The 10,793-nt window shown below is 43.8% G+C and overlaps 1 protein-coding gene across 1 annotated transcript in view; it reads left to right on the top strand.

The window, feature by feature from the left end:
* Window positions 1-204: 204 nt before the first annotated feature.
* TXNRD1 (thioredoxin reductase 1) overlaps window positions 205-10,793 on the top strand; it is a 37,414-nt gene continuing 26,825 nt past the window's right edge. The window contains exon 1 of the mRNA XM_065743104.1: window positions 205-223. The gene's annotated coding sequence lies outside the window, so the exon portion shown is untranslated. The remainder of the gene's footprint in view (window positions 224-10,793) is intronic.

Genomic DNA, 10,793 nt, shown 5'->3' with positions numbered 1-10,793 from the left:
TGACCTCTAAAGGCCCTTTCCAACCAAACCATTCTGTCTCTACGTATCAGGCTGCGAGGCCTCGGGAGCCGCAAGGGGTCGCGCCAGGAGCGGGGCCGGGGCTGCGCCCGCACGGTCGCCATGGCGACGGGCCCGGGCCGTGGGCGCGCAGGGCTGCGCCATGGGGAGCGCCCCGCGGAAGAGCCCGGCGGTGCGGCCGGCCCGGGGGAACGGCGCCCGGCAGGTAGGTAGCTCGGTCGGTCTGTCTGCTAACTGCTAGGCAGGTGTGGTAGCACGGAGTTTGGGCAGAATGAACAGTCCGTAGTTCCGACACCCAAACCTAACTGCTCTCAACTGCGATGTTCTGTCCGGACACAAACTCAAAAGTGAAGCCTGCATCTTAATTTTTTCAGCCATGCGAATCTGAAGGAACGTATTTAGGATTCAGTTTATATGCTTTGCTGAATCCTGTTTTTTTTCAGTGTAAGATGGTGTAGGCCATCCAGTCAGGTTCGAGCAGTGGGCCCAGGTGAGCTTCAATAAAGCCACGTGCTAGGTCTTGCACCTGGGTTGCAGTAACCCCCCACTACCAAGCTGGTGGACAAAAGGATAAAAAGCACAGCTCTGCTGAAAAGGATGCTGGTGGATGGCAAACTGGACATGAGCCAGCAATGTGCCCTCACAGCCCAGAAAGCCAACCTGAACTGCATCGAAAGAAGTGTGGTCAGCAGGGTGAGGGAGGTGATCCTGCCCCTCTGCTCTGTGCTGGTGAGACCTCACCTGGGGCCTATGTCCATGTGTGGAGTCCTCAATTGAAATGCAAAAAATGTGAGTTAATCATTCTTTAACTGACGCTGAAGCATGGAGAATCTTAAATTAACCCTTTTTCTGTAGTTAGTCATACTAGGGAGTAGACTGTTGTTTTTCTTTTTAATGTCTACATACATCTTGCCTACAAAGTAAACTTAAAATTCTGTGTCCTTTCAGTATTAGGAGAAAGAAACTGGGTCATTCCTAGCTGTTAGAATTTCTTCATTATTTTCTGCATCTTTTTCCCCACTTTCATTATTTCATCAGTGGTAACAATAAATTCAGAGTTAATAATTCATTGAAATATCTACAGGCTATTTAACAAAAGCAGTTCCATGCCAGTAATGAGCAAAATTGGCAAGGAAAATGTTAGCTAGCATTGGAAAAAGTTAAAAAAAATTAAACTGTTTATATATGCTTTATGTAACATAGCTATTAAAAAAATTCCCTTGTCCTTAGCTTGTGTTTTTGAAAAGGTTAGCCTGCAATCCTCAAATAGTATTTGATTTACCTTGCCAGCTGCAGTATTTATGACACATTTTGTGGATGTAAAAGTATGAAAATTGGAATTAACTCAGAAGATAATGCTCTTCGTGACTTCTTGTTGATCTATTTCCGTGATGTTTTAGTTTTCTGTGTTATTAAATGTGCATTTTATTGCAGAAAGGAATCATGAGAAAAATCAAAGCTAACTCTAAAGTTACATGTCTGAAAATTAAGATAACCTGGCTTTCATCCTTTGCATTATAAAATGTACTGTTTGTTCCTGAAGGACACTCTTGTTATCACCTCACGTGCTACTTCTTTCACCTTAAATCCTCACGTGGGATGACCTTTACAAGTGACTGTGTTTTCAGTTCTGTTTGACGTAAGTTGAAGTTGGCCAGTTCCTTCCTGGTGGAGCTAGAAATTTCTGGCAGACTTGGAATGGACTCTAGAAAGTGAATTCAGATAATACTTTTCAAAGCATTTCTGCTTGTTTTTTGGTGCTAATATGAGAAGTCCTAGCTCTGCACTGGAGTACCAATGTGATCAAGTTGCTTTCACATTTACATGTGGTGAACAAGTAAATAATGAGACCTCAAAATTATGTATTTATTTATTTTTGTAGTATTTCCTGCAAAGTTTCAGCCACGTGATTTGCATGTGAACTTCTCAGGTGTCACAGTAGTAGATGTGTCATTGCACTCTGTGGAGAAGACTCGACTCCTGGACGTGACATCATGCCTACTTATGTGCTTCCTTTTGCCCTGCTTTACAGTTAGGCCCCCACTTTGACTTCTGCTGTGAAGGGGAGCAGTATTTTATTTTATTTTTTTGTAGTCCGTTGTTCTGGTTTCTCTGTTTTCAGGACCTTAATTGCTTGTTCCTGTCTGAAGGTTCTTCTTCCAGTAAGCCCATCTTGGACATCCTCTTGTATGCAGCAGAATGTATTGCTGTCAGCTTGGCTGTGCTTGCAGAAAACAAACCAAGTACCAGAGGAACAGCATGCACTATGACTTATTCAGTATGCTGAATTGGTAGCAACTTCTTTTTTCATGGATTTGAAGCGAATGCACTTTATCCCTACATTCTCCCAAGAAAATCCTATCTTTAATGTCTCTTGTTTTTGTTTCTCGTTTTACATATCTGCCTGATGAAAGGACATACAGAGATGGCACAGAGCTGCACCATGAGAAGTTCACACTAGATAACAGGAAAAAATGTATTACGCTGGAACAGGATTCCTAGCAAGGTGGCTGATGCCCCAGACCTGTCAGTATTCAAGAGACATTTGGATACTGCCTTCAATTACATGTTTTAATTTTTTATTTGCCCTGAAGTGGTCAGGCAGTCAGACTTGATGATTTTGATAGGTCCCTTCCAAATGTTGCGCTATTCTATTCTAGATGAGCTGCCTTCTAGACCTTAGAACTTATGTATTTCCTTTTATTTTTTTTTCCATCTCTTTCTCAGGTTTTTCCTGTTCGTACTTGACAATAATCACATTTTTGAATGTGGAGTCATGTTGCATGTGTTTGTGAATGAGCTATCCTTTAACAAGTTAAACTTTATCTAGTATTCTCTCTTTCTTAGAATCCTTAGACTTGGAAGGGACCTCTGAAGGCCATCTAGTCCAACTCCCCTGCAGTTGACAGGGACACCACAGCTACATCGGGTAGCCCAGGCCTTATTCAGCCTTGCCTTGAAAGTCTCCAGGGATGGGGGCATCAACAACAATACTAGGCAACCTGTTCCAGTTCCTCACCACCCTCACTGTAAAAGATTTTTTCCTTATGTCTAACCTAAGGCTATGCTCTTTGAGCTTGAAACCATTTCCCTTTGTTTTGTCACCACAGATCCTGCTAAAGAATGTTGCCTTCTCTCCTGTAGCTCCCCTTTAGATACTGAAAGGCTGCTATCAGATCACCTCACAGCCTTCCCTTCTCCAGGCTGAAGAGCCCCAGCTCTCTCAGCCTGTCCTCATTGGAGCAGTGTTCTCTTTCTCCATGGATCATTTTTGCGGCCCTTCTATGGACACACTCTATCATGACTATGTCTCTCCTGTACTGAGGGCACCACATGGACTTGGTACTCTGGCTGAGGTCCCATCAGTACAGAGCAGAGGGGCAGGATCACCTCCCACATTTCTTTTGGTGCAACCTAGAATATGATTCAGAATATGATTGGCTTTCTGGGCTGTGAGGGTGCATTGCTGGCTTTTGTCCAACTTGCCATCCACCAGTACCCCCAGGTCTTTTTTGGCAGGGCTGTGCTCGATCATTTAATTCCCCAGCTTGTATTGGTAATGGAGGTTACTGTGACCCAGGTGTGAGACCTTGCACTTGGATTTTTGAACCTCCTAAGATTCACCTGGGCCCACTGTTCAAGCCTGTCTGGGTCCCTCTGGATGGCATCTCATCTCTCTGATGTGTCAACTGCGCCCCACAGCTTGGTGTCATCAGCAGACTTGCTGAGGGTGCACTCAACCCCACTATCAATGTAATTGATGAAGATACTAAAGAGTGTCAGGCCCAGCACCAACCCCTGGGGGATACCACTCATCACTGATCTCCATCCAGACACTGAGCCATTGACCACCACTCTCTGGACCCGATCCTGAAGCTGGTTCTTTGTCCATTGAACAGTCCACCCATTAAATCCATATCTTTCTGATTTGGAAAGAAGGATGTTGAGGGGTACTGTGTCAAAGGCCTTATTGAAGTCCAGATCGATAACATCAGTGGCTCTTCCCTTGTCCACTGATGCAGTGACACCATCGCAGAAGGCCACTAAGTTGGTCAAGAAGGATTTGCCCTTGGTGAAGCCATGCTGGTTCTCCCGTATCAGCTCCCTGCCTTCCATTCTCCTTAGCATAGCTTCCACGAGGATCTGTTACGTGATTTTTCCCGGCACAGAGATGAGACTGACGGGTCAGTAGTTCCTAGGGTCATCCTTGTTAGCCTTTCTAAAAATATTGGGTATGATGTTACCTTTTTCTAGTCTTTCTTCACCTGATTGCATGACTTCATATATTGTTGAGAGTGGCTTGGTGAATACATAGCTAATACCCTTAGGACTCTGAGATGCATCTAATTGGGACCCATAGACTTGTGGATGTTCAAATTCCTCAGGTGGTCACAAACCTGATCTTTCCTTACATTTAGAGGGGCATTGCTTCCCCAATCACCTCTTACCAATTCAAATGTTTGAGGACTGTGTGGCAAGCAGTTATCAGGGAAGATCAAAGCAAAAAAAGTTAAGTACCTCAGCATTCTCCTTGTCTGTTATTACCAGCCTGCCTGTGTGGTCACTGGGGGGTTTGCCCTCCTGGACTTCCCTTTTCTGGTTGAGGGACCTGTTGAAACCTCTCCTGTTCTTCTTGACATTCCTAGCCAAGTTCAGTTAAAGCTGGGCCTTGGCTTTCCTGGCCCCATCCTAACAAAGCCTAGCAGCTTCCTTATGCTCTTCCCATGGTACCTGACCCTGTTTCCATTGCCTATGTTATTTTCTTCTTGCTTTTCAGTTTGACCAGGTTCAGCCATTTTTGTCTCTTACCTTCCTATCTTGACTTGGTACAGCTGGGGATGGAGAGCTCTTGTGCCCTGAAGAAAGCCTTCTTAAACGTCTGCCAGCTTTGCTTCACACCCTTGCTCTTGAGTACCGTTTCCCAGGGTGTTGCTGACTAACTCCTTGAAGAGCTGGAAGTTAGCTTTCCTAAAGTTTAGCTTCCTGATTTTACTCTTCGCTTATCTCATGTCCCTCTGGAGTGTGAACTCGACCATAACATGATCATTATACCCCAGGTTGACTCCAGTCCTGATGTCACCAATCAGTTCATTTACATTGGTGAGCAACAGGTCCAGTACTGCATCCCCCCTGGTGGAGCCATCAATTATTTGACTCAGGAAGTAATCCTTAGTGCATTCCAGGAGCTTCCTGGGCTGTCTACGAACAGCTATGCTACTATTTCAGCAGTTGTCCAGATTGTTGAAATCCCCCAGCAAGATGAGGTCTTGAAATCATGATGCCTCCTGTAGCTGGAGGTAGAAGGCCTCATGGGCTGGCTCAGACTGACCTGGTGGCCTGTAGCAGACACCAGTCACAAGGTTCCCTTTGCTGCCCTGATCTCCAACTGTTGCCCACAGGCTTTCAACTTGCTCATGACTGTTCTTCAGGGAAAGCTCTTCACATTCTGTTTGTTTCCTGGTGTAGACAGCAACACTCACACTGCTCCTTCCTCACCTATCACATTTGAACAGTTTGTAGCCATTGGTAGCCACACGCCCATTGTGGGAATCCTACCAGGTTTCGGTGCTGACAACTACACTGTGGTTTTGAAGCAGCACAGTAGCTTCCAGCTCCTGTTTGTTGGCAAAGCTGCACGCTTTGGTGTAAAGGCATTTCAGCATGGCAGCTGATCTTGTCACTTCCTTAAAGGATAACTCCTTAGTTCCTTCTAGGTATTTCCCCTGAATTTCCCCATTGCCTTTTCCTGTTTCTCGAGCAGTCACTGTCACATCACCACAGAGTTCTGTATGTGCTGCAGTGTTACCAGCACCTCTCAAGGCAGTGGGTCCTTCTAGGCCCCTGCCCTGCCAGCACCCTGTCCTTCTAGTATAGCTATGCCATCTTACACCTTATCACAGGAAGGCTCACTGTCTCCCCTGTTCCCCTTCACACCTAGTTTAAAGCCCTCCCAACGAGCCCCACTAGCTTCTCCCCAACAGCCCTTCTCTCCCTTTGAGGAAGGCTAAACCCATCTGGTGCCCACAAACCCGATACCATATAGGTGAATTGGTTGTCAAAAAGTCAAGTTCTGATGATAACACCAGCCACAAAGTCACGTATTTAAATAAGTGATCCTTTGGTGTTTTTCTTTCTTTATTTATTTTTTTCTGTGTCCTTACCCAATACAGGAGGCAGAGAAGGAAAGATGATCTGAGCACTCAATTCCTTTAGCTGTCATCCCAAGGCCCTGAAATCCCTTTTGATTGCCTTTGACCCACATGTAGCTGCATCATCTCTCCCTGTACGGAAAAGCAGTAAGGGGTTGTGGTCTGTCATCCATACCAAGCTAGGTAGCTTCCCAATGTCTCTCACCCGCGTGCCAGGAAGACAGCAGACTTCTTTATGGAGAGGGTCTGCTCGGCATATTGGATGTTTCCTCACCTTCAGCTTGGTTTTCTTTCCATTTGTCTTCTAGAATGTTCACAGCCATTTGCTTTCCTTAGCATATTGTCACTCCTGTGTGTAGTCCCTACACCTTATATTGCTGATTCTGTAGTCAGACTCATCTGTGTTAAACCCTCTGTGATCCCTGTTATTGTTGGCTGTCCCAGTGCTATCTGACCCAGCACTTCTATTTGCATACTTCACTTCCTCCCTGCTATCTCCTGCTATTAGATTCTTAACCTAGTGTCTGAAGATAAGATTTTGTTGCCCTTCTAAAGGCATGTGTCCTTTTCTTCCATTGGTTCCACTACTTGGTGTGGGAGCCTACTGTAAGTGTAGCTTTTCTTTGAGACTCTGAAAATGGTTTTAAGTAGTAAACCAGGACAATCTCCTGTTTCATGTTCTGCAATGGCAAATGTTCCAGTTTTACATGTAGATGTAATTACTCAGAGAGGAAAGTATTATTTGTCAGTGTCCCAGCTGTGGCAGTAAGGAAGCTCTATACTTCCTCAACTCCACCACTGCGTGCACAGCCTGACACAAAGCAAGCACATTCCTCTACATTGTTTCTCACTTCACAGAAGTGAGCTGTTTGTTGTCTTCCACCCACCTTTCACAACCATTTTCAGTTAGACCTTTGTAGAATTTGTATGGCTCGGATCAGTTTGTGGTGTTAATTACACAGCAAGAAAGTTCAAGCAGGTATACAGTATTTTGATCAGCTCATAGAAATGCTGAAATAGTTGCTGAGCTGCTACAAGCAGGAATAAGTGGTTGCACCTACATTCTTATGTCTTTCAAGGCTGAAAAACTTTGATTCCTCTGGCCTAAAATAAGTAATGACCCCCCCCCAACCCTCTTAAAATAGTCCTGCTTAGATTAAAAACCAGAAAGTATCTCAGACGTTCAAGCTTGACTACTTTTCACAGTGTGGTAACAGCATTAAACTTCTTTTACATTCTGGGAGACTATCTCAGAAACCTTGTTTTCCTTTAACCTTGCTCACTTTTAACATTGACTTGTTTGGCACAGAGAAAAAAATATGAAGCCGGGGGAGATGTTTTCCTACTTTTTTTTTTTTTTAATTTGTGACTCAAATGAAAGTCTAGTTACAAAGAGATGTGTGGGAATGGATAAATGACTTCAGTGTGATAGGGATAATAAAGGCATGGCTGATAACAGTAGGGTCTAATAAGTGGTACAGTACCAAGAGATTCTGTTTCAAATCCCACTGAGCACTGTCTCACCTCCCTGTGCCTCAGCTCTCAGCTTGTTAGTGTGGCTGGTGGTACTTCCTCCTCTAGCATGAGAGTATTAATCACAGTAGCCATAAGTTTGAGTTGACCACAGGAATATCGAGGGAAAAAATGAGGAAGCTCAGTTATTCCAAGTAGTCCCAAAGGACAGTATGGCACTGGGTATGATATGCCCACAGGTAGTCACAGAAGAAATCAGCTTGCTTTCTTTTGCTTTGGTTTAGACAAAGTATTAGACGACCATGAGTAAATCCAAAAGCAACAGTGACTTTTGAAGGGAACAGGTAAAACTGGATAGTAAAACTGGTTGTTGCTACAAGGTTATGTTTTCCATGAAGGTTGTTTATAAATCTGTTTCTGAGACCTTGTAGGTTTTAGTACAGTTCCAAAGCCAGAGAAGCTTTGTTTTTCATAGTGTACTTAATGTTGCTCGCAGTTAAGTAGAGTGGAAGAGGCAAGTGCAAATTAACTGAGCGTTGCTTGCCTTTTTACTGAGGAAGAGAGGGACTGAAATTTGTTTCTGTTTTGTTTATTCTACTTGCCCATTTTCAGCCAATAGTTTGCACTGTAGGTGCTCTAGAAATATTTGAGGTTAACATGTGATGTTATTCTCATGGAAATCATCCTTATTAATGCTAATTAGAGCAACCTTGCTAAATCCTATATGGTTTGATGTAAACAGTTACATAAGAGGGCTGAAGACTTTCTAGGACACAAGTAGCAATTGCTTTACAGGCTTACCAGGCTTTGGTGCTGTGAGAGCTGATGGGGAAGTCTACATGAAAGCTTGGATCTTGTTGGCATGGGCTTTCAAGTTCCCTCATTCTTACGGCAAGTACGTGTCTCCTAAGGCTTCTCAGACTGAGGGGTTTTGTTGAGTCAGTCGTCAGACTCTCATTAGAAAATGGAGCTGAAAGGGGAGAATTTAATCACTTTGGGCCTTCATTTGAGTGAGAGCTTTCTGGGGCATAGGAAGTGTTGAATTGAGCCCTCAGAGAGATGCCATTTTGAAAACATCTTTCATTTGGTGTGGCACTCATCATCGCTCTGCCAGTATATCTCCAGTGGCTTGTCTTGGGTTTGTAATTCCTACTCTACTATGTTTGGGTTTGTTTAAAATTTCTTAGTGTGCTTTTTTTTGTCCTTTGACAAAACAGAGCTGTGAAGCTTTCTGTTATTTTCTACCTTTTTCATATGTTAATTGCATTTGATTTGCTAGGAATGATGATGTTTTCTTCCTTCTTTCTCCTTTGGCTTAGAGAATTTACTAAGCTCTCAGAAGAAAATGTGTATGTACATGCTTTCCCACTTTGGAAGATACTTTTAAATGCCTTTTTAGGTATCACTTGCAAAAGCATACTGAAGAGATACGAGTGATAATGTGGTTAAGACTTCAGATTCCTTAGAAAAATGTGCTTCACTCTCCTATTTGTCAGTAATGAAGCTTGGTGGTTTGGGATTTTAAGGGTGAGTCAGACCCCAGCTTTGTAAAAAATGCCTGTTCTCATTTGTTCTTGACCTTAGGAAGATCAAGGAAATGAGCATAGAAAAGAACATCATTGGGCCAAGTCACACATCCCAGTCTTTTGATGATGTCAGAGCTGGCTTTAATCAGATCTCCATATCAATCAGTAGCCAGGGGTTGCAAAGAAAAAATACAGTTATGTAAGGAAGTCAGTCTCACTCATGAGGTTAAAGTTTTCTTGACATAAAGCCAGGCTCTTCTCAAAGCCAAGAAAACTTGTGCATCTACTAACCAGCGAGATGTTTCCTATCAGAATCATTGCAGACACGTTTCAGCCATGTTTCAGGAAGTCACCAGCAGGAGAGGAGCTGTTTTAGAGGCTTCTATATATATTGCTGCCTCGTATTAAGTGAAGAATGCAGGCATGGGAGGCCAGTAGGTAACAAAACAGACCTATGATCCAGGGAAAAAGAAGTCTGGAGACGATGTCACTGCTCAGTCTGCTAATGTTTATGTACTCTACAGGTGAAAGAGCTATTCAAATACCTGGAAGTTCCTTGGCTTTCACTTGAACTAGACTGAACAGATAAGCGAGGCCAGAGTGCACTGCTCAGTCTTTTCTCGCTTTGTCCTTCCTCAACACTTAGGTATGCAGGTAGTGAAATTCTTCTGAGGAAAAAAGAAAAAACAAAAAACCAACAGACCTTCAGCCCAGGGGAAGGTGTGTGTTTTTGTGATGCTGGTGAAGCCTTTTCGTTTGGCACACGCTGTGGAATGTTTTCCTTGCAGGCTAAAATTAGAATCCATGGGGAGTGCACACAGCTTTTGCAAGCTTCTGCTAATGCATGTAGGTGTGAATGCTGCATTGATGTGGTTTGCTTATTTGTTAATATTTGACATTTAGGGTGGAAAATAAAGATCTTGAGCTGCGTAATTTCTGTGGAGTGATCGCTTGTGGTGCTTTACACATACTTAAGGATAATTTCAGAGAGAAAGCTAGAGGTGTTACACTTGGTTGTAGCATAGATCTTAGTCTTATATGTAGGCAGCAGGATTCTGAGGTTTGTATGTGCCAGCCTTTAGTAGCAGCACTCATCAGATCACAGCAGAGCTACTGACATTGCTCTGCTTGTCGACGAGCACTGATTTCTGAGTGTATAACGTCAGGTGGGTTTGTCTTAACATTCCTGGCTTACTGGAGGATCACACTTTGGCAGAATTCAGGTGAGGAGGTGAATGCACCTCTAAGCTATCTTTCAGCTTCCTCTGGCAGGGCAGACAGGTTCTGAGTCAGCTCTTGGAAGGAACAAGAATAGCCACAGGGCTGCTAGTTTACTCTGTCTAAGGTAGCCTGGTTGGTGGCCAGAACTACCAGAGCACAGCATATGCAGCCTTATGTGCAAGCACTGACACATCTCCAGGTGAAGCCAGCTCACTGCTTTCCTGGGTTCACTGTAAGGCTACTGTATGTCACAGTCAAAATCGAAGCGTGAGGTAAGCTGAGGATTTAACTTACATGATTGACTCGTCAAGATAAAGCCTCTATGTATCATTTAATTTCTCACCCACTGATCCTGAATTTCTTGAGAGCATGGATGCATTGTGATTTCTCTGGGGTAGGGAAAGTT

The sequence above is a fragment of the Cyrtonyx montezumae genome, unplaced genomic scaffold (genome assembly GCF_038088225.1).
Source record: "Cyrtonyx montezumae isolate F1298 unplaced genomic scaffold, pur_monq_1.0 scaffold_3, whole genome shotgun sequence".
Classification (NCBI taxonomy): domain Eukaryota; kingdom Metazoa; phylum Chordata; class Aves; order Galliformes; family Odontophoridae; genus Cyrtonyx; species Cyrtonyx montezumae.
Note: the sequence above shows the minus strand (reverse complement) of the source record. Positions and strands in the feature narration are given on the sequence as shown.